Below are 25338 nucleotides of genomic sequence, written 5' to 3'. Positions count from 1 at the left end.
ATATTGGCCAGGATACCAGGGAGTGGCCCTGGGATCCTTTACGTCCACCTGAGAGGGCAGACAGTGCCTTGGTTTAACATCCGATCTGAAAGGCATCACCTCCAACAATGTAGCACTTCCTCAGTACTGCACCGGAAATATCAGACTTAATTACGTGCTCAACTTTCTGGAGTGGGACTTCAGTCCACTGCTTTCTGACTCAGAAGTGAAAGTGTAACCCACTGAGCCACAGCTCGCCAACTAAGTGCCACAAGGAGAACCCAAAAGCCCAAATATTGTTACTCTCCACAAGCCAATGGAGTTACATCTTAATGGAGCAAGAGTATGGGGCAGCATTAGACCTCCATTCATCATGATGCAGTTCCAATTGTCGAATGTATTTCAGGAGCTTTCAACACATGACCTCTAACCTCCAACTGACCCCACCCCCACCCTCCTGCAATTGGTCACCACATGTCCATCTTCATGGCACACCACCTGCACACATCAATCAGAAAGTGAATAGACTTTTCCGTTACCTGATTTAAGTCATTCTCTGCACGCAGTCCCTACAGGAAAAGCCACTTTGTCACTCATCCCTCTTCATTTTGAATAACTCACTAACTTGCTTGGGCACTTCAAAGCTATATTGAGAGCTGGCCAGCGTAGTGTGGGACTGGCTAGTTTACTCATTCAATTTTTTCCCTTTTTAGCAACTTTTTGCTCACCTTTTGCTGGTTTTGAAAACACTCCTAATCCTCAGACTTACTCCTAATCTTTGCAGCATTCTTTAATCTAACACGATCCTGAAGTTCCATAGTAAGTAACGGACAGATCTTTCTTGCTGAGCCTCAGTTTTTCTCATTTCACTTTGCCCCATAAATCAGTCCTGTGACACCGGGGATCAATCCTGTTGCCCATTCCTGCTTGGCTGTTTCCTCTGTACCTCAGTGACTAGAACTGAACCCAGTACTCAAGTACTGACCAGAGCATGTGCAATGGCTCAGATTTAAACATGATTGATTCAGAAGGTTAGCGCAGCATTCTTTTTCCTTGCATATCAGCAAAGGCTCAGGGGATAGCGCTCTTGACTCCACATCAGAGGCTGGTGGGTTTAAGTTCCACTCCAGAAACTTGAGTACATAACCTGGGCTAACACTTCAACACCTGTGACAGAGTCAGATCAGAGAATGTTTAAGGCACAGGAAGAGGCCACTTGGCCCATCGTGTCTGTGCCGGCCGAAAAACTATCTATCTATTCTAATCCCACCTTCCAGCATTTGGTCCGTAGCCCTGCATCTTACAGCACTTGAGGTGCATATCCAGACTCCTTTTGAATGAGTTGAGGGTTTCTGCCTCAACTACCCTTTTCAGGCAGTGAGTTCCAGACCCCCACCACCCTCTGGGTGAAAAAGTTTTTCCTTATCTCCCCTCTAATAGTTCTACTAATCACTTGAAATCTATGCCCCCTCGTCACTGACCTCTCTGCTAAGGTGAATAGACCCTTCACCTCCACTCTATCCAGGCTCCTCAACATTTTGTACATTTCAATCAGATCTCCCCTCAGCCTTCTCTGTTCCAAGGAGAACAACCCCAGCCTATCCAATCTTTCCTCATAACTGCATTTTTCCAGTCCTGGCAACATCCACGCAAATCTCCTCTGTACCCTCTCTAGTGCAATTACATCCTTTCTGTAATGAGGTGACCAGAACTGCACACAGTACTCAAGTTGTGGCCTAACCAATGAGTTATACAGTTCCAGCATAAACTCCCTGTTCTTATATTCTATACCTCGTCTAATAAAGGAAAGGATTCCATATGCCTTCTTAACCACCTTATCGACCTGTCCTGCTACCTTCAGGGATCTGTGGACATTCACTCCAAGGTCCCTCACTTCCTCTGCACTTCTCAGTATTTTTCCATTAATCGTGTATTCCTTTGCCTTGTCTGACCTCCCCAAATGTATCACCTCACACTTCTCCAAGTTGAATTCCATTTGCCACTTTTCTGCCCATCTGACCAGACCATCAATATCTTCCTGCAGCCTACAGCTATCCTCCTCGCTATCTACCACATGGCCAATCTTTGTGGCGTCTGCAAACTTCTTGATTATGCCCCCTACATTTACGTCCAAATCGTTAATATAAACCACAAAAAGCAGGGGACCCAGTACTGAGCCCTGCGGAACAAATTTTACTCCCTCAATTCCTTTCACACTAAAACTATCCCAGTTAATATTGGAGTAGTTAAAATCCCCAACTATTACTGCCCTATTGTTTTTGCACTTCTCAGAGATTTGCCTACATAGCTGCTCTTCTATCTCCCTCTGACTGTTTGGGGGTCTATAATCCACTTCCAGCAGTGTGATTGCCCTTTTTTTGTTCCTTAGCTCAATCCATATGGCCTCATTTGATGAACCTTCCAACATATCAACCCTCCTCACAGCTGTAATAGTTTATTTGACCAAAATTGCCACTCCGCCTCCTTTCTTAACCCCCAGACCGGGACAGGCAGAGAGTCAGAGAGCACAGCGGGAGCGGAGGTTTAAAAAGCACGCCAAAAGGAGCAGAGTTGGAGGCCGGAGACAGACAGACAGACTGAGAGAGAGAACAAGTGAAAAAAATCGAAAAGTGACATCACAGTGACGTCACAATCAAGAGTGACCCATGTGTCCTAGACAAATACATCTGCAGAGACACAGAAAGCAGCCAGGGTGAGTATACAGGTAAGATTTTAATTTAATTTAATTTAAAACAAATATCGAATAAGACTTGATCGATTTATTAGTCTATAAACTAAAAACTAACGCGGAATTTATAATTTATAATACAGTGAGAGAGAGAGACCAGTAGGGAGTGTATTAGTTCAAAATGGGACAACTGAATACATAAGCTATATTCAGTATTATTAGGGTTTATCAGTATTTGTAAAGTTTACTAATAGTATTAAGGTTTATTAGTAATGGCAAAGCTTTATTATCATTGGTAACGTCTATTAGACTCACGGAGTGCAGATTAAAAGCTGAGTGTGGAGATTAGAGTTTGGTGAGTGGCGAGTTTAGTGAAGGGGAGGGAAGTGTTCCATTTTTCTTTTTTTTCTACTTTTTTAACCCTTGCTTTGACTTCATGCTTTGGTGTAGTGGATAGAGCTGTTTAGTGAGTACCTGGTAAGTTATTCTACTTATAATAAATAGTCTGTAAAGTTAAGGTATGGCAGGGCAGCTCTGCCGAGTGGAATGTCCAGCCTGTGGCATGTGCGAAGTCATGGACCCACCATGTGTTCTAGACAAACACATCTGCAGGAAGTGGCACCGGATGCAGAAGCTTGAATTCCGGGTTTTGGAAATCGAGTGGTGACTGGAGTCACTGTTGTGCATCCGTGAGGTGGAGGACTACGTGGATAGCATGTTTAGGGAGGTGGTCACACCACAGATTAGGAGCATGCAGGCAGATGGCGAATGAGTGACCGTCAGGCAGTCTAAGAGAACCAGGCAGGTAGTGCAGGAGTCCCCTGATATGACCTCACTCACTAATTGGATTTCCATTTTGGATACTGGTGAGGGTGATGATTCCTCAGAGGAGTGACAGTCAGAGCCAAATTTGTGGCATCACAGGTGGCTCAGCTACACAGGAGGAGAGGAAGAGGAGTGGCAGAGCAGTAGTGATAGGGGATTCATTAGTTAGGGGATCAGACAGGCGTTTCTGTAGCAGTAAACTTGACTCCAGGGTGATGTGTTGCCTCCCTGGTGCCAGGGTCAAGGATGTCACGGAGCGGCTGCATGACATTCTCCTGAACAGCCAGAGGTCGTGGTCCACATTGGTACCAATGACATGGGGAAGAAGTGGGAATGAGGTCCTGAAAGCAGATTTTAGGGAGCTAGGAAGGAGATTAACCAGCAGGACCTCGAGCAGTAATCTCAGGATTACTCCCAGTCCCATGTGCAAGTGAGCATAGCAATAGGAGAATTGAACGATTGAACATGTGCTGGAAACCTGGTGTAGGAGGGAGGGCATCAGATTTCTGAGACATTGGGACCAGTTCTGGGGTAGGTGGGACCTGTACAAGATGGACGGGTTGCATCTTAGCTGAATGGGATGAATATCCTCGCAGGGAGATTTGCTAATGCTGTTGGGGAGGGTTTAAACAAAATTGTCAGGGAGATGGGAATCTGAGAGGGAGCTCAGATTGGAGGGAAGTAAAACTGGTAACTTGTCAGGGGTGTGGGAACCAGGAGCAAGTGTTAGAGAGGAATACCAAGGTGCACAAAATACTGGGGGAGATAGCTAGCATTAGAGTAGGGAATAGTACGTTATTAGGTGGGGTCAGAGTAAGGGAGAAAGTAATAAAGTCTGAATCAGGGTTAACGTGCATGTATGTGAATGCACGGAGTGTGGTTAATAAGACTGGTGAGGTACAGGCACAGATTGCCATGTGGAAATATGATATTGTGGTTATAACAGAGACCTGGCTCAAAGAAGGGCAGGACTGGGTGTTAAATATTCCTGGATACAAGGGGCTGGATTTTACGTCAGGCGGACGGGAGCTGGCCGCCGACACTGACTATGGAAAAAGACAAAGAGCAATCCAGGGGAAGAATAATTAACTGGGGGAAGGCCAACTTCAGTGGGGTAAGAATGGAGCTAGGGTGAATAAATGGGAGTCAAAAGCTGGCAGGAAAACCAGTAGATGAACAATGGGCTACCTTCAAAGAAGAGATAGTTCAGGCACAGTCAAGGTATGTTCCCTCGAAGAGGAACAGTAGAGCAAACAAATCCGGAGCTCCCTGGATGACAAAACAGGCAGAGATTAAGTTAAAGAAGGAAAAGTGTGCTTATGACAGATGCCAGGTAGAAAATACTGTCAAGATTTAGGCTGAATATAGAAGGTCTAGAGGGGAAGTGAAAAAGCAAATAAGAGAAGCAATGAGAGAGCATGAGAAGAGACTGGCAGCCAGCGTTAAAGAAAATCCCAAAGTTTTCTATCGGCATTTAAATAGTAAAAGGGTGGTAAAATGAGGAGTGGGTCTGATTAGAGACCAGAAAGGGGATTTACACATGGAGGCAGAAGGCATAGCTGAGGTATTAAGTTAATACTTTGCATCTGTCTTTACCAAGGAAGAAGATGCAACCCAGGCAATGGTGAAAGAGGAGGTAATTCAGACACTAGAGGGGTTTAAAATTCATAAAGAGGAGGTATTGGATAGGTTGTCTGAACTTAAAGTGGATAAAGCACCAAGGCCCAATGAGATGCATCCAAGGATACTGTGGGTGTAAGGAAAAGCCCAGCAACTACAGGCCAGTCAGTTTAACTTCCGTGGTGGGGAAACGTCTGGAAAAAAATAACTGGGGACAAAATCAGTCACATGGACAAAAGGGAGTGAATTAAGGAAATGGATTTCTTAAGGGAAAATAATGTTTAATTAACTTGCTGGAGTTTTTTGAGGAGGTAACAGAGAGGGTTGGTGAGAACAATGCTGTTGATGTGGTGTACATGGACTTTCAAAAGGTGTTTGATACTGTGCCGCACAACAGACTTGTGAGCAAACTTGTAGCTCATGCAATAAAATGGATGGTAGCAACATGGATACAAAATTGACTGAGTGACAGGAAACAAAGAGTAGTGGTTAATGGATGTTTTGCGGGCTGGAGGAAGGTTTGTAGTGGAGTTCCCCAGGGATCAGTGTTGGGACCCTTGCTTTGTAGTGGAGTTCCCCAGGGATCAGTGTTGGGACCCTTGCTTTTCCTGATATATATTAATGACCTAGACCTTGGTGTACAGGGCACAATTTCAAAGTTTGCAGATGATACGAAACTTGGAAGCATAGTGAACTGTGAGGAGGATAGTGTAGAACTTCAAAAGGATGTAGACAAGTTGGTGGAATGGGCAGACAGGTGGCAGATGAAGTTCAATGCAGAGAAATGTGAAGTGATTCATTTGGGTAGGAAGAACATGGAGAGACAATATAAAATAAAGGATACAATTCTATAAAGGGGGTGCAAGAGCAGAGGGACCTAGGTGTATATGTGCATAATTCATTAAAGAGGGCAGGACAGGTTGAGAGAACAGTTAATAAAGCAAAAAGTATCCTGGGCTTTATTAATAAGGGCATAGCGTACAAGAGCAAGGAAGTTATGGTGAACTTGTATAAGACACCAACTCGGTCTCAGCTGGAGTATTGCATCCGGTTTTGGGCACCACTCTTCAGGAAAGATATGAGGGCATTGGAGAGAGCACAGAAAAGATTCAGGAGAATGGTTCCAGGGATGAGGAATTTCAGTTATGAAGATAGATTGGAGAAGTTAGGACCGTTTTCCTTGGAGAAGAGAAGGCTGAGAGGTGATTTGATAGAGGTATTCAAAATCATGAGGGGTCTGGACAGAGTAGAGAGAAATTGTTCCCACTCGTGAAAGGATCGGGAACGAGAGGGCACAGATTTGGTAAGAGAAGCAAAAGTGACAAGAGGAAAAAACTTTTTCACACAGCGAGTGGTTAAGGTCTGGAATGCGCTGCCTGAGAAAGTGGTGGAGGCAGGTTCAATTGAAGCATTCAAAAGGAAATTAGGCAGTTATATGAGACGGAAGAATGTGCAGGATTACGGGGAGAAGGCGGGGGATTGGAACTGAGGGAATTGCACTTTCAGAGAGCCAGTGCAGACACAATGGGCTGAATGGCCTCCTTCTGCGCTGTAACAATTCTGTGATTCTGTCCTCTTTGTATTGAAATAGATACCCTTGAGCACTGCCAAACTCTTTTATTTAAATTTTCGAACCTTTGTTTCCTCTGTCTTCCAGACTCATCCATTAATTTTCCTCCTTCCATTTTCATTTATGATTTTGTCCCAGCTGAGTCTACCCTCAGGTCCCCATCCCCCTGCCCAACTAGTTTAAACCTTCCCCAACAGCACTAGCAAAATGTCATGCAAGGAACTCAGTCCCGGCTCTGTTCAGGTGCAACCAATCCGTCCTGTATAGGTCCCATCTCCCCCAGACCCGGTCACAATGTGCCAGGAATCTGAAACCCTCCCTCCTGCACCATCTTTCCAACCACAAATTAATCTGTCGTATCCTTCTATTTCTATACTCACTTGTGCATGGCACTGGGGGTAATCCAGAGATGACTACTTTTGAGATTCTGCTTGCTAATTTCTTACCTAGCTCCCCAAATTCTGACTGCAGGACCACATCCCTCTTTCTACCTATGTCGTTGGTTCTGATGTGGACCATGACTGCTGGCTGTTCAGCCTTCCTCTTCAGGATGCTCTGCAGCCGCTCAGTGACATCCTTGACCCTGGCACCAGGGAGGCAACATACCATCCTGGATTCACGTCTGCAGCCACAGAAACACTTGTCTGTTCCCTGACTATTGAATCACCTATCACTATGGCTCTTGCAGTCTTCCCTGTACCCCCCTGTGCAGCTGAACCACCTGTGGTGACATGGACTTGGCTCTGGCTGCACTCCCCAGGTGAAGCATCGCTTTCCTCAGTGTTCAGAACTAAATACCTGTTGGAGAGTGAGATGCACTCAGCGGTCTCCTGCACTACCTGCCTCATTCGTTTTGACTGTCTGGTGCTCTCTCCCTGCATACTCTTAAGCTGTGGGTTGACCACATCTATAAATGTGCTATCCACGAAGCTCTCATCCTCACGAATGCATCACAGTATCACCAGCTGCCGCTCAAGTTCCAAAACCTGGAGCTCAAGCTGCCGCAATTGACAACACTTCCCGCACAAAGGGTTCTCCAGGATATGGGAAGTATCCTGGAGCTCCCACATAGCACAGGAGGTGCACTTTCGAGGTTGAAGCACCCTTGCCATTCCATTATTTATTAGTTGACCCTTTGCTACTGGCACAAAAAAGATTTACCAATACTACAACACCTTAGAATTATTAATAACATAGAAACATAGAAAAATAGGAGCAGGAGTAGGCCCTTCGGCCTTTCGAGTCTGCACCGCCATGCAATACGATCATGGCTGATCATCCAAATTCAGTACCCTGTTCCCGCTTTCTCCCCGTATCCCTTGATCCTATTAGTCCTAAGAACTATATCTAACTCTTTCTTGAATATATTTAATGATTTGGCCTCAACTGCTTTCTGTAGTAGAGAATTCCACAGGTTCACCACTCTCTGGGTGAAGAAGTCTCTCCTCACCTCAGTCCTAAATGGCTTCCCCCTTATCCTGAGACTGTGACCCCTGGTCCTGGACTCCCCCGCCATCGGGAACATCCTTCCTGCATCGAGTCTGTCCAGTCCTGTTAGAATTTTGTAGGTTTCTATGAAATCCCCTTTCATTCTTCTAAACTCTAGCAAATAAAAGCCTAATCGACCCCAAATCTCTCTTCACACGTCAGTCCTGCCATCCCAGGAATCATTCTGGTGAACCTTCGCTGCACTTCCTCCACAGCAAGAACATCCTTCCTCAGATAAGTAGACCAAAACTGCACACAATACTTCAGATGTGGTCTCACTAAGGCCTTGTATAATTGCAGCAAGACATCCTTGCTCCTGTACTTGAATCCTCTCGCTATGAAGGCCAACATACCATTTGCCTTCTTAATTGCCTGCTGCACCTGCATGCTTACTTTCAGCTACTGTTGCACAAGGACACCCAGGTCTCGCTGCACCTCCTCCTTTCCCAATCTGTCACCGTTCAGATAATCTGCCTTTCTGTTTCTGCCACCAAAGTGGATAACCTCACATTTATCCACATTATACTGCATCTGTCATGTATTTGCCCACTAACTCAACCTGTCCAAATCACACTGGAGCTTCTCTGCATCTTCCTCACAGCTCACACTCCCACTCAGCTTTGTGTTGTCTGCAAACTTGGATATATTACATTTAATTCCTTCATCTATATCATTAATTTATATTGTGAATAGCTGGGGTCCTAGCACTGATCCCCGTGGTACCCCACTAGTACTAAAAAGACCTGTTTATTCCTACTCTTTGTTTCCTGTTTGCCAACCAGTTCTCAGTACCTTACCCCCAATCCCATGTGCTTTACTTTTGCACGCTAACCTCTTATGCGGGACCTTATCGAAAGCCTTCTGAAAGTCCAAATACACCACATCCACTGGTTCTCTCTTATCTATTCTACTAGTTACATTCTCAAAAAGTTCCAGTAGATTTGTCAAGCATAATTTCCCTTTTGTAAATCCATGTTGACTTTGTCCGATCCTGTCACTGTTTTCCAAGTGCTCTGCTATTACATCTTTAATAATGGACTCTAGCATTTTCCCCACTACTGATGTCAGGCTAACCGGTTTATAATTCCCTGTTTTATCTCTACCTCCTTTTTTAAATAGTGGGGTTACATTAGCTAACCTCCAATCCGTTGGAATTGTTCCAGAGTCTATAGAATTTTGAAAAATGACCAGCAATGCATTTACTATTTCTCGGGCCAATTCCTTAAGTACTCTGGGATGTAGATTATCAGGCCATGGGGATTTATCGGCCTTCAATCCCATCAATTTCCCTAACACCATTTCCCTACTGATACGGATTTCATACAGTTCCTCCTTCTCACTAGACCCTATGTTCCCCAATATTTCTGGGAGGTAATTTATCTCCTCCTTTGTGAAGACAGAACCAAAGTATGTATTTAATTGGTCTGCCATTTCTTTGTTCCCCATTATAAATTCCCCCATTTCTGACTGTAAGGGACCCACATTTGTCTTCACTAATCTTTTTCTCTTCACATATCTATAAAAGCTTTTACAGCCAGTTTTTATGTTCTCTGCAAGCTTACTCTCATACTCTATTTTCCCCTTCTTAATCAATCTGTTTGTCCTCCTTTGCTGAATTCTAAACTGCTCCCAATCCTCAGGTTTGCTGTTTGTTCTGGCCATTTTATATTTCTCCTCCTTGGATCTAATACTATCCCTAATTTCTTTTGTAAGCCACGGTTGAGCCACCCTTCCGGTTTTATTTTTGTGCCAGACAGGAATGAACAATTGTTGTAATTCATCCCTGCACTCTTTAAATGCTAGCCATTGCCTATCCACTGTCAACCCTTTAAGTAACATTCCACAATCTATCATAGCCAACTCGCACCTCATACCTTCATAATTTCCTTTATTTAGATTCAGGACTCTAGTTTCAGAATCAACTCTTTCACTCTCCATCTTAATGAAGAAGTCTAACATGTTATGGTCACTCTTCCCCAAGGGACCCTGCACGACAAGATTGTTAATTAATCCTTTCTCATTACACAGTACCCAGTCTAGGATGGCCTGTTCTCGATAATAAAAACACAAAATGCTGGAAATACTCAGCAGGTCAGGCAGCATCTGTACAGAGAGAAGCAAAGTTAACGTTTCAGGTCAGAGACACTTCTTCAGAACTGGCAAATATTAGAAATGTAAAAGGTTTTAAGCAAGTAAAGTGGGGGTGGGGCAAGAGATAACAAAGGTGAACGTGCTGATAGGACAAGGTCACAGAATAGCTGACCAGAAGGTCATGGAACAAAGGCGAACAATATCTGAATGGTGTGATGAAAACCAAAGTGTTAGTACAGTTAGGGTGTGAATGACTGCAAAGCACAGAGCACTCCAAGCACGAACATAAAAAAACACATTTAAAAAAAACAGTGGGTTATCACCATGGAAACAAACCCTTCTTCTTCTTCTTTGGCCTCCTTATCTTGAGAGACAATGGGTAAGCGCCTGGAGGTGGTCAGTGGTTTGTGGAGCAGCGCCTGGAGTGGCTATAAAGGCCAATTCTACAGTGACAGGCTCTTCCACAGGTGCTGCAGAAAAATTTGTTCGTCGGGGCTGTTACACAGTTGGCTCTCCCCTTGCGCTTCTGTCTTTTTTCCTGCCAACTGCTAAGTCTTTTCGACTCGCCACACTTTAGCCCCGTCTTTATGGCTGCCCGCCAGCTCTGGCGAACGCTGGCAACTGACTCCCACGACTTGTGATCAATATCAGAGGACTTCATGTCGCGTTTGCAGACATCTTTAAAGCGGAGACATGGACGGCCAGTGGGTCTGATACCAGTGGCGAGCTCGCTGTACAATGTGTCTTTGGGGATCCTGCCAGTTTCCATGCGGCTCACATGGCCAAGCCATCTCAAGCGCCGCTGACTCAGTAGCGTGTATAAACTGGGGATGTTGGCCGTCTCGAGGACTTCTGTGTTGGAGATATGGTCCTGCCACCGGATGCCAAGTATTCTCTGGAGGCAGCAAAGATGGAATGAATTGAGACGTCGCTCTTGGCTGACATACGTTGTCCAGGCCTCGCTGCCATACAGCAAGGTACTGAGGACACAGGCTTGATACACTCGGACTTTTGTGTTCCGTGTCAGTGCGCCATTTTCCCACACTCTCTTGGCCAGTCTGGACATAGTAGTGGAAGCCTTTCCCATGCGCTTTTTGATTTCTGCATCGAGAGACAGGTTACTGGTGAAAGTTGAGCCTAGGTAGGTGAACTCTTGAACCACTTTCAGAGCGTGGTCGCCAAAACTGATGGATGGAGCATTTCTGACGTCCTGTCCCATGATGTTCGTTTCCTTGAGGCTGATGTTTAGGCCAAATTCGTTGCAGGCAGCCGCAAACCTGTTGACGAGACTCTGCAGACACTCTTCAGTGTGAGATGTTAAAGCAGCATCGTCAGCAAAGAGGAGTTCCCTGATGAGGACTTTCCGTACTTTGGACTTCGCTATTAGACGGACAAGGTTGAACAACCTGCCATCTGATCTTGTGTGGAGGAAAATTCCTTCTTCAGAGGACTTGAATGCATGTGAAAGTAGCAGGGAGAAGAAAATCCCAAAAAGTGTGGGTGCGAGAACACAGCCCTGTTTCACATCACTCAGGATAGGAAAGGGGTCTGATGAGGTGCCGCTATGTTGAATTGTGCCTTTCATATTGTCATGGAATGAGGTGATGATACTTAGTAGTTTTGGTGGACATCCAATCTTTTCTAAAAGCAAAATACTGCGGATGCTGGAAATCTGAAACAAAAACAAGAAATGCTGGATTCACTCAGCAGGTCTGGCAGCATCTGTAGAAAGAGAAGCAGAGTTAACGTTTCGGGTCAGTGACCCTTCTTCGGAACTGACAAATATTAGAAAAGTCACAGATTATAAACAAGTGAGGTGGGGGTTGGGCAAGAGATAACAAAGGAGAAGGTGCAGATTGGACCAGGCCACATAGCTGACCAAAAGGTCACAGAGCAAAGGCAAACAATATGTTAATGGTGTTTTGAAAGACAAAGCATTAGTACAGATTAGGTGTGAATATACTGAATATAGAACATCAGCAAGTGCAAACCTGAAGAAAAACAACCTGAAAAAAACAGTGGGTAAGCAAACTGAACAAACTAAGATGAAATGAAATAAATGCAAAAAATGTAAAAAGGAATGCAAAAAAAAGGAAGAAAAAATAAATGCAAAATCCAATCTTTTCTAGTAGTCTGAAGAGACCACTTCTGCTGACAAGGTCAAAGGCTTTGGTGAGATCAATGAAAGCAATGTAGAGGGGCATCTGTTGTTCGCGGCATTTTTCCTGTAGCTGGTGAAGGGAGAACAGCATGTCAATGGTCGATCTCTCTGCTCGAAAACCACACTGTGCCTCAGGGTAGACATGCTCGGCCAGCCTCTGGAGCCTGTTTAAAGCCACTCGAGCAAAGACTATCCCCACTATGCTGAGCAGGGAGATTTCACGGTAGTTGTTGCAGTCACCTTTGTTTTTATAGAGGGTGATGATATTGGCATCGCGCATGTCCTGTGGTACTGCTCCCTCGTCCCAGCACAGGCATAGCAGTTCATGTAGTGCTGAGAGTATAGCAGGCTTGGCACTCTTGATTATTTCAGGGGTAATGCTGTCCTTCCCAGGGGCTTTTCCGCTGGCTAGAGAATCAATGGCATCACTGAGTTCCGATTTGGTTGGCTGTATGTCCAGCTCATCCATGACTGGTAGAGGCTGGGCTGCATTGAGGGCAGTCTCAGTGGCAGCATTCTCCCTGGAGTACAGTTCGAGGTAGTGCTCAACCCAGCGGTCCATTTGTTTGCATTGGTCAGTGATTATGTCCCCTGATTTAGATTTGAGGGGGGCAATCTTCTTGATGGTTGACCCAAAAGCTCTCTTAATGCCATCATACATTCCTCTGATGTTTCCGATGTCTGAGGCCGGCTGAATATGACTGCATAGCGCCTGGCTGTTCTTTGTGCAGTGCATCTGGCTGCTTTAAGTGAGACGGATGTTAACTCGCTGGGGCTTTCTTGTAGTTCAGCAGTGCAATGCGCTTAGCGGCTATGACAGGTTCCAGCTCCTCAGTATGAGATTGAAACCAGTCTGTATTCCTCTTCGCACGTTTGCCGTAGGTGGTCAAAGCTGACTCATAGATGGCGTCTCTGATGTGGGCCCACTTGGTCTCAGCATCCCCTGTGGGAGTGTTTTGAAGGGCTGTTACAAGTGAGTTTAGAAATTTTTGTAGCTGCGGATGAGAAATTCTGCTCGTGTTGATGCGCAGGCGGCCCTTCTGCTTGGAATGATGCAACTTCTTTGGTCTGAGTCTAACCTTGCTGCACACCAGGGAGTGGTCGCTGTCGCAGTCCGCGCTGTGGAAGCTGCGTGTGATTTGAACACAGTTTAAGGAGGCTCGCCTTGTGACGATGAGGTCTCGCTGGTGCCAACGACGCGATCTTGGGTGCCTCCATGAAACATGGTGACAGGGTTTAGTGTGAAAGAACGAGTTGGTGATGCAGAGTTTGTGATAGGTACACAACTCAAGCAGTCTCTGCCCATTCTCATTCATCCCTCCAAATAGTTCCAGAGATGTAGAGGAAAGGATAGCGAAGATGATTCTCGACAGGGGCGAGAGTAACAGGGTAGTTGTTATGGGGGACTTTAACTTTCCAAATATCGACTGGAAATACTATAGTTCGAGTACTTTAGATGGGTCAGTTTTTGTCCAGTGTGTGCAGGAGGGTTTTCTGACACAGTATGTAGACAGGCCAACCAGGGGCGATGCCACATTGGATTTGGTACTGGGTAATGAAGCCGGCCAGGTGTTAGATTTAGATGTAGGTGAGCACTTTGGTGACAGTGATCACAATTCGGTTAGGTTTACCTTAGCGATGGGCAGGGACAGGTATATTCCGCAGGGCAAGAATTATAGCTGGGGGAAAGGAAATTATGATGCGATCAGGTAAGATTTAGGATGCGTAGGATGGGGAAGGAAACTGCAGGGGATGGGAACAATCGAAATGTGGAGCTTATTCAAGGAGCAGCTACTGCGTGTCCTTGATAAGTATGTACCTGTGAGGCAGGGAGGAAGTTGTCGAGCAAGGGAGCCGTGGTTTACTAAAGAAGTTGAAGCGCTTGTCAAGAGAAAGAAGAAGACTTATGTTAGGATGAGACGTGAAGGCTCAGTTAGGGCGCTTGAGAGTTACAAGCTAGCCAGGAAGGATCTAAAGGGAGAGCTAAGAAGAGCAAGGAGAGGACACGAGAAGTCATTGGCGGATAGGATCAGGGAAAACCCTAAGGCTTTCTATAGGTATATCAGGAATAAAAGAATGACTAGAGTTAGATTAGGGCCAATCAAGGATAGTAGTGGGAAGTTGTGTGTGGAATCAGAGGAGATAGGGGAAGTGTTAAATGAATATTTTGCGTCAGTATTTACAGTAGAGAAAGAAAATGTTGTCGAGGAGAATACTGAGATTCAGGCTACTAGGCTAGATGGGATTGGGGTTCACAAGGAGGAGGTGTTATCAATTTTGGAAAGTGTGAAAATAGATAAGTCCCCTGGGCCAGATGGGATTTATCCTAGGATCCTCTGGGAAGCTAGGGAGGAGATTGCAGAGCCTTTGTCCTTGATCTTTATGTCGTCATTGTCGACAGGAATAGTGCCGGAAGACTGGAGGATAGCAAATGTTGTCCCCTTGTTCAAGAAGGGGAGTAGAGACAGCCCTGGTAATTATAGACCTGTGAGCCTTACTTCGGTTGTGGGTAAAATGTTGGAAAAGGTTATAAGAGACAGGATGTATAATCATCTTGAGAAGAATAAGTTCATTAGCGATAGTCAGCACGGTTTTGTGACGGGTAGGTCGTGCCTCACAAACCTTATTGAGTTTTTCGAGAAGGTGACCAAACAGGTGGATGAGGGTAAAGCAGTGGATGTGGTGTATATGGATTTCAGTAAGGCGTTTGATAAGGTCCCCCATGATAGGCTATTGCAGAAAATACGGAAGTATGGGGTTGAAGGTGATTTAGAGCTTTGGATCAGAAATTGGCTAGCTGAAAGAAGACAGAGGGTGGTGGTTGATGGCAAATGTTCATCCTGGAGTTTAGTTACTAGTGGTGTACCGCAAGGATCTGTTTTGGGGCCACTGCTGTTTGTCATTTTTATAAATGACCTGGAAGAGGGTGTAGAAGGGTGGGTTAGTAAATTTGCGGATGACACGAAGGTTATGGATAGTGCCGAAGGATGTTGTAGGGTACAGAGGGACATAGATAGGCTGCAGAGCTGGGCTGAGAGATGGCAAATGGAGTTTAATGCGGAAAAGTGCGAGGTGATTCACTTTGGAAGGAGTAACAGGAATGCAGAGTACTGGGCTAATGGGAAGATTCTTGGTAGTGTAGATGAACAGAGAGATCTTGGTGTCCAGGTGCATAAATCCCTGAAGGTTGCTACCCAGGTTAATAGGGCTGTTAAGAAGGCATATGGTGTGTTAGCGTTTATTAGTAGGGGGATCGAATTTCGGAGCCATGATGTCATGCTGCAGCTGTACAAAACTCTGGTGAGACCGCACCTGGAGTATTGCGTGCAGTTCTGGTCACCGCATTATAGGAAGGATGTGGAAGCTATGGAAAGGGTGCAGAGGAGATTTACTAGGATGTTGCCTGGTATGGAGGGAAGGTCTTACGAGGAAAGGCTGAGGGACTTGAGGTTGTTTTCGTTGGAGAGAAGGAGGAGGAGAGGTGACTTAATAGAGACATATAAGATAATCAGAGGGTTAGCTAGGGTGGATAGTGAGAGTCTTTTTCCTCGGATGGTGATGGCAAACACGAGGGGACATAGCTTTAAGTTGAGGGGTGACAGATATAGGACAGATGCCAGAGGTAGTTTCTTTACTCAGAGAGTAGTAGGGGCGTGGAACGCCCTGCCTGCAACAGTAGTAGACTCGCCAACTTTATGGGCATTTAAGTGGTCATTGGATAGACATATGGATGAAAATGGAATAGTGTAGGTCAGATGGTTTCACAGGTCGGCGCAACATCGAGGGCCGAAGGGCCTGTACTGCGCTGTAATGTTCTAATTCTAATTCTAAAAAAAAACGCCATAGCACCCATGGCAGGAGGGCCATGAGTCATGGTCGGCCCCAACCCTGGCATTAAAGTCCCCCAGCAGGAACAGGTATTCGGTGTTGGGGATGCTACTAATGATATTATGGAGTTCCTCGTAGAACTGGTCTTTAGCTTCAGGTGGGGAGCAGAGTGTTGGAGCATAGATGCTGAGTAGGTGTACTGGACCAGAGGTGGTGAGCAGTTGGATGGACAGTATGTGTTCTGAGCCATTTGAGGGAGGCTCTATCATGCTGAGCAAGGAGTTTCTGATGGCGAAGCCCACTCTATGCTGTCTTGGTTCTTCAGGAGCACAAACTAAACAAACTGAAAACCCTAAAATAAAATAACCAAATAAAAAAGGAAAATGAGAAAAAGAAAAAATAACTAAGCATAAAAAGGGGGGCCTGTCATGCTCTGAAATTATTGAACTCAATATTCAGTCCGGCAGGCTGTAGTGTGCCTAATTGATAAATGAGATGCTGTTCCTCGAGCTTGCGTTGATGTTCACCGGAACATTGCAGCAATCCCAGGACACAGATGTGAGCATGAGAGCAGGGGGGAGTATTGAAATAGCAAGCAACCGGAAGCTCGGGGTCACGCTTACGGACTGAGCGGAGGTGTTCCGCAAAGTGGTCACCCAATCTGCATTTGGTCTCCCACATTATGAGCAGCGAATACAGTATACTAAATTGAAAGAAGTACAAGTAAATCGCTGATACACCTGAAACAGGTGTTTGGGGCCTGGGATAATGAGGAGAGAGGAGGCAAAAGGCAGGGAATACACATCCTGCAATTGCAGGGGAAGGTGCCGTGGGAAGGGGACGAGGTGGTGGGGGTAATGGAAGAGTGGACGAGGGTGTGGTGGAGAGAACAATCCCTTTGGAATGCTGACAGGGGAAGGGGAGGGGAAGATGCATTTGGTAGTGGCATCACACTGGATGTGGTGGAAATGGCGGAGGATGATCCTTTGGATGTGGAGGCTGGTGGGGTGGAAAGTGAGGACAAGGGGAACCCTGTCTCAGTTCTGGGAGGGAGGGGAAGGGGTGAGGGTAGAGGTGTGGGAAATGGGCCGGACACAGTTGAGGGCCCTGTCAACCACAGTGGGGGGGGGGGGAATCCTCGGTTGAGGAAAAAGGAAGACATATCGGAAGCACTGTTGTGGAAGGTAGCATCATCAGAGCAGATGCGTTGGAGATGGAGAAACTGGGAGAATGGAATGGAGTCCTTACAGGAGGCAGGGTGCAAAGAAGTGTAGTTGAGGTAGCTGTGGGAGTCGGTGGGCTTATAGTGAATATTGGTCCCTCAACGTATTGGTTCAAAAAAATCAAATACGCACTCCAGAAATTCCTCCTCTACAGAATTATTGCTAATTTGGCTTTCCCAATCTATATGTGGATTAAAGTCACCCATAATTACAGATGCATCCTTATTGGATGTGTCTCTAATTTCCTGTTTAATGCCATCCACACATCACCACTGCTGTTTGGGGGTCTATATAGAACCCCTACCAACGGTTTCTGCCCCTTGTTGTTTCTTAGCTACACCCAAACAGATTGCACATCGGGATTCTCTGAGCTAATATCCTTCCTCACTACTGTACAGATTTCCTCTTTTACTAACATCACTACTCCACCTCCTTTCCCTTTTTGCCTGTCCTTTGTAAGTATTGAATACCCCTGGATGTTCAGTTCCCATCAAAGAAACATAGAAACATAGAAAATAGAAGGAGGAGTAGGCCATTCAACCCTTCGAGCCTGCTCCGCCATTCATTATGATTATGACCGATCATCCAACTCAGTAACCTGTTCCTGCTTTCGCCCCATACGCTTTGATCCCTTTCGACCCAAGAGCTATATCTCACTCCTTCTTGAAAACATACAATGCTTTGGCCTCAACTGCTTTCTGTGGTAGAGAATTCCACAGGCTCACCACCCTCTGGGTAAAGAAATTTCTCCTCATCTCAGTCCTGAACAGTTTACCCCACATCCTTAGACTATGACCCCTGGTTCTGGACTCGGCCACCACCGGGAACATCCTTCCTGCATCTACCCTGTCAAGTCCTGTTAGAATTTTATAGGTTTCTATGAGATCCCCACTCACTCTTCTGAACTCCAGCGAATATAATCTTAACCAACTCAATCTCTCCTCATATGTCAGTCCCGCCATCCCAGGAATCAGTCTGGTAAACCTTCGCTGCACTCCCTCGATAGCAAGAACATCCTTCCTCAGATGAGGAGACCAAAACTGCACACAATATTCCAGGTGTGGTCTCACCAAGGCTCCGTATAATTGCAGCAAGACATCCCTGCTCCTGTACTCGAATCCTCTCACTATGAAGGCCAACATACCATTTGCCTTTTTTACCGCCTGTTGCACCTGTATGCTTACCTTCAGCGACTGGTATACGAGAACACCCAGGTCTCGTTGCATATTCCCCTCTCTCAGTTTATAGCCGTTCAGATAATAATCTGCCTTCCTGTTTTTGCTACCAAAGTGGATAACCTCACATTTCACCACATTATACTGCCATACATTAGCCCACTCACTCAACTTTCCAAATCACCATGAAGCCTCTCTGCATCCTCCTCACAACTCACCCTCCCACCCAGTTTTGTGTCATCTGCAAATTTGGAGATATTACACTTAGTTCCCTCATCTAAATCATTAATATATATTGTGACTAGCTGGGGTCCTAGCACCGATCCCTGCGGTACCCCACTAGTCACTGCCTGCCATTCGGAAAAAGACCCATTTATCCCTACTCTTTGTTTCCTGTCCGCCAACCAATTTTCTATCCATCGCAATATACTAGCCCCAATCCCATGCGCTTTAATTTTACATTCTAATCTCTTATGTGGGACTTTGTCGAAAGCCTTCTGAAAGTCCAAATAAACCACATCCACAGGCTCCCCCTCATCAACTCTACTAGTTACATCCTCGAAGAATTCTAGTAGAATTGTCAAGCATGATTTCCCTTTCTTAAATCCATGCTGACTCTGCCTGAATCTACCACTGTTCTCTAAGTGCTCTGCTATAAAATCTTTGATAATGGACTCTAGAATTTTCCCCACTACCGACGTCAGGCTGACTGGTCGAGAATTCCCTGCTTTCTCTCTGCCTCCCTTTTTAAATAGTGGGGTTTAATTTGCTACCCTCCAATCTGTAGGAACTGTTCCAGAGTCTATAGAATGTTGGAAGATGACCACCAATGCATCCACTATTTCTAGGGCCACTTCCTTAAGTATTCTGGGATGCATACCATCAGGCCCTGGGGATTTATCGGCCTTCAATCCCATCAATTTCCCCAACACCATTTCTCTACTAATACTGATTTCCTTCAGTTTATCTCTCTCACTAAGCCCTGTGTTCCCCAACATTTCTGGTATGATATTTGTGTCCTCCTTTATGAAGACAGAACCAAAGTATACATTTAGTTGGTCAGCCATTTCTTTATTCCCCATAATAAATTCCCCCGTTTCTGACTGTAAGGGACCTGCGACAGAGAAAGAGAGAGAGACAGAGAGAGAGATAGAGAGAGAGAGATACTGAGACTGAGACTGAGAGAGAGAGAGAGCCAGCCACCGCACTGGTCACCAGATAAGTAACACCTTACCAGTACTGATAAAGCCTACTAAAAATCAATACAGTTCACTGGTTAAAATAAATCTCACTCAAAAAAATATACTCACCAGCTACTCACTTGCTCCTTACAATTAATAATTTTTTACTCTTTATTAGTCTGCTATATGAGATGCTATAACCCAGCTATTTACACACACAGCCTAACAGTGGTGTAATAACCCAGCTATTTACACACACAGCCTAACAGTGGTGTAATAACCCAGCTATTTACACACACAGCCTAACAGTGGTGTAATAACCCAGCTATTTACACACACAGCCTAACAGTGGTGTAATAACCCAGCTATTTACGCACACAGCCTAACAGTGGTGTAATAACCCAGCTATTTACACACACAGCCTAACAGTGGTGTAATAACCCAGCTATTTACACACACAGCCTAACAGTGGTGTAATAACCCAGCTATTTACACACACAGCCTAACAGTGGTGTAATAACCCAGCTATTTACACACGCAGCCTAACAGTGGTGTAATAACCCAGCTATTTACACACACAGCCTAACAGTGGTGTAATAACCCAGCTATTTATACACGCAGCCTAACAGTGGTGTAATAACCCAGCTATTTACACACACAGCCTAACAGTGGTGTAATAACCCAACTATTTACACACGCAGCCTAACAGTGGTGTAATAACCCAGCTATTTACACACGCAGCCTAACAGTGGTGTAATAACCCAGCTATTTACACACGCAGCCTAACAGTGGTGTAATAACCCAGCTATTTACACACGCAGCCTAACAGTGGTGTAATAACCCAGCTATTTACACACGCAGCCTAACAGTGGTGTAATAACCCAACTATTTACACACGCAGCCTAACAGTGGTGTAATAACCCAGCTATTTACACACGCAGCCTAACAGTGGTGTAATAACCCAGCTATTTACACACGCAGCCTAACAGTGGTGTAATAACCCAGCTATTTACACACGCAGCCTAACAGTGGTGTAATAACCCAACTATTTACACACGCAGCCTAACAGTGGTGTAATAACCCAGCTATTTACACACGCAGCCTAACAGTGGTGTAATAACCCAGCTATTTACACACGCAGCCTAACAGTGGTGTAATAACCCAGCTATTTACACACGCAGCCTAACAGTGGTGTAATAACCCAACTATTTACACACGCAGCCTAACAGTGGTGTAATAACCCAGCTATTTACACACGCAGCCTAACAGTGGTGTAATAACCCAGCTATTTACACACGCAGCCTAACAGTGGTGTAATAACCCAACTATTTACACACGCAGCCTAACAGTGGTGTAATAACCCAGCTATTTACACACGCAGCCTAACAGTGGTGTAATAACCCAACTATTTACACACGCAGCCTAACAGTGGTGTAATAACCCAGCTATTTACACACGCAGCCTAACAGTGGTGTAATAACCCAACTATTTACACACGCAGCCTAACAGTGGTGTAATAACCCAGCTATTTACACACGCAGCCTAACAGTGGTGTAATAACCCAGCTATTTACACACGCAGCCTAACAGTGGTGTAATAACCCAACTATTTACACACGCAGCCTAACAGTGGTGTAATAACCCAGCTATTTACGCACACAGCCTAACAGTGGTGTAATAACCCAGCTATTTACACACGCAGCCTAACAGTGGTGTAATAACCCAGCTATTTACACACGCAGCCTAACAGTGGTGTAATAACCCAGCTATTTACACACGCAGCCTAACAGTGGTGTAATAACCCAACTATTTACACACGCAGCCTAACAGTGGTGTAATAACCCAGCTATTTACACACGCAGCCTAACAGTGGTGTAATAACCCAACTATTTACACACGCAGCCTAACAGTGGTGTAATAACCCAGCTATTTACACACGCAGCCTAACAGTGGTGTAATAACCCAGCTATTTACACACGCAGCCTAACAGTGGTGTAATAACCCAGCTATTTACACACGCAGCCTAACAGTGGTGTAATAACCCAGCTATTTACACACGCAGCCTAACAGTGGTGTAATAACCCAGCTATTTACACACGCAGCCTAACAGTGGTGTAATAACCCAACTATTTACACACGCAGCCTAACAGTGGTGTAATAACCCAGCTATTTACACACGCAGCCTAACAGTGGTGTAATAACCCAGCTATTTACACACGCAGCCTAACAGTGGTGTAATAACCCAGCTATTTACACACGCAGCCTAACAGTGGTGTAATAACCCAGCTATTTACACACGCAGCCTAACAGTGGTGTAATAACCCAACTATTTACACACGCAGCCTAACAGTGGTGTAATAACCCAGCTATTTACACACGCAGCCTAACAGTGGTGTAATAACCCAGCTATTTACACACGCAGCCTAACAGTGGTGTAATAACCCAGCTATTTACACACGCAGCCTAACAGTGGTGTAATAACCCAGCTATTTACACACGCAGCCTAACAGTGGTGTAATAACCCAGCTATTTACACACGCAGCCTAACAGTGGTGTAATAACCCAGCTATTTACACACGCAGCCTAACAGTGGTGTAATAACCCAGCTATTTACACACGCAGCCTAACAGTGGTGTAATAACCCAGCTATTTACACACGCAGCCTAACAGTGGTGTAATAACCCAGCTATTTACTGATACTCCCGAACAGCAGTTACTCACCAACCAATCACCTTGCAGCTTTCCTGTGATGTCACTATTCACTTTGTTTTCAAACTCAGGTGCATCTGGACTCCTCTCCCAGAAGGTAACTGCTCTAGGCCGTGATCCTCGGGCTGTATTTATCCTTTCCCCGCTCCGTGTTCTCCCCACAGGTCCACTCCTCTCCCAGAAGGTAACTGCTCTAGGCCGTGATCCTCGGGCTGTATTTATCCTCTCCCCGCAGGTCCACTCCTCTCCCAGAAGGTAACTGCTCTAGGCTGTGATCCTCGGGCTGTATTTATCCTCTCCCCGCTCCGTGTTCTCCCCGCAGGTACACTCCTCTCCCAGAAGGTAACTGCTCTAGGCCGTGATCCTCGGGCTGTATTTATCCTCTCCCCGCTCCGTGTTCTCCCCGCAGGTTCACTCCTTTCCCAGAAGGTAACTGCTCTAGGCCGTGATCCTCGGGCTGTATTTATCCTCTCCCCACTCCGTGTTCTCCCCGCAGGTCCACTCCTCTCCCAGAAGGTAACTGCTCTAGGCCGTGATCCTCAGGCTGTATTTATCCTCTCCCCGCTCCGTGTTCTCCCCGCAGGTTCACTCCTTTCCCAGAAGGTAACTGCTCTAGGCCGTGATCCTCAGGCTGTATTTATCCTCTCCCCGCTCCGTGTTCTCCCCGCAGGTCCACTCCTCTCCCAGAAGGTAACTGCTCTAGGCCGTGATCCTCAGGCTGTATTTATCCTTTCTCCGCTCCGTGTTCTCCCCACAGGTCCACTCCTCTCCCAGAAGGTAACTGCTCTAGGCCGTGATCCTCGGGCTGTATTTATCCTCTCCCCGCTCCGTGTTCTCCCCGCAGGTCCACTCCTCTCCCAGAAGGTAACTGCTCTAGGCCGTGATCCTCGGGCTGTATTTATCCTCTCCCCGCTCCGTGTTCTCCCCGCAGGTCCACTCCTCTCCCAGAAGGTAACTGCTCTAGGCTGTGATCCTCGGGCTGTATTTATCCTCTCCCCGCTCCGTGTTCTCCCCGCAGGTACACTCCTCTCCCAGAAGGTAACTGCTCTAGGCCGTGATCCTCGGGCTGTATTTATCCTCTCCCCGCTCCGTGTTCTCCCCGCAGGTTCACTCCTTTCCCAGAAGGTAACTGCTCTAGGCCGTGATCCTCGGGCTGTATTTATCCTCTCCCCACTCCGTGTTCTCCCCGCAGGTCCACTCCTCTCCCAGAAGGTAACTGCTCTAGGCCGTGATCCTCAGGCTGTATTTATCCTCTCCCCGCTCCGTGTTCTCCCCGCAGGTTCACTCCTTTCCCAGAAGGTAACTGCTCTAGGCCGTGATCCTCAGGCTGTATTTATCCTCTCCCCGCTCCGTGTTCTCCCCGCAGGTCCACTCCTCTCCCAGAAGGTAACTGCTCTAGGCCGTGATCCTCAGGCTGTATTTATCCTTTCCCCGCTCCGTGTTCTCCCCACAGGTCCACTCCTCTCCCAGAAGGTAACTGCTCTAGGCCGTGATCCTCAGGCTGTATTTATCCTCTCCCCACTCCGTGTTCTCCCCGCAAGTCCGCTCCTCTCCCAGAAGGTAAATGCTCTAGGCCGTGATCCTTGGGCTGTATTTATCCTCTCCCTGCTCCGTGTTCTCCCCGCAGGTCCACTCCTCTCCCAGAAGGTAACTGCTCTAGGCCATGATCCTCGGGCTGTATTTATCCTCTCCCCGCTCCGTGTTCTCCCCGCAGGTCCACTCCTCTCCCAGAAGGTAACTGCTCTAGGCCGTGATCCTCGGGCTGTATTTATCCTCTCCCCGCTCCGTGTTCTCCCCGCAGGTCCACTCCTCTCCCAGAAGGTAACTGCTCTAGGCCGTGATCCTCAGGCTGTATTTATCCTCTCCCCGCTCCGTGTTCTCCCCGCAGGTCCACTCCTCTCCCAGAAGGTAACTGCTCTAGGCCGTGATCCTCAGGCTGCATTTATCCTTTCCCCGCTCCGTGTTCTCCCCGCAGGTACACTCCTCTCCCAGAAGGTAACTGCTCTAGGCCGTGATCCTCAGGCTGTATTTATCCTCTCCCCGCTCCGTGTTCTCCCCGCAAGTCCGCTCCTCTCCCAGAAGGTAAATGCTCTAGGCCGTGATCCTTGGGCTGTATTTATCCTCTCCCCGCTCCGTGTTCTCCCCGCAGGTCCACTCCTCTCCCAGAAGGTAACTGCTCTAGGCCGTGATCCTCGGGCTGTATTTATCCTCTCCCCGCTCCGTGTTCTCCCCGCAGGTCCACTCCTCTCCCAGAAGGTAACTGCTCTAGGCCGTGATCCTCGGGCTGTATTTATCCTCTCCCCGCTCCGTGTTCTCCCCGCAGGTCCACTCCTCTCCCAGAAGGTAACTGCTCTAGGCCGTGATCCTCAGGCTGTATTTATCCTCTCCCCGCTCCGTGTTCTCCCCGCAGGTCCACTCCTCTCCCAGAAGGTAACTGCTCTAGGCCGTGATCCTCAGGCTGCATTTATCCTTTCCCCGCTCCGTGTTCTCCCCGCAGGTACACTCCTCTCCCAGAAGGTAACTGCTCTAGGCCGTGATCCTCAGGCTGTATTTATCCTCTCCCCGCTCCATGTTCTCCCCGCAAGTCCGCTCCTCTCCCAGAAGGTAAATGCTCTAGGCCGTGATCCTTGGGCTGTATTTATCCACTCCCCGCTCCATGTTCTCCCTGCAGGTCCACTCCTCTCCCTTGAACCCGAGTGCAAGCAAGTCATCCTCAATCCCGAGGGACTACCGAAGAAGACGACAGGTACTGTCTTTCAGTTAAACCAAGGCTCTGTATGCTCTCATATAAAATAAGAAC

This window comes from Heterodontus francisci, chromosome 4, assembly GCF_036365525.1.
Source record: "Heterodontus francisci isolate sHetFra1 chromosome 4, sHetFra1.hap1, whole genome shotgun sequence".
Lineage (NCBI taxonomy): Eukaryota > Metazoa > Chordata > Chondrichthyes > Heterodontiformes > Heterodontidae > Heterodontus > Heterodontus francisci.
This window is presented reverse-complemented; position numbering follows the sequence as displayed.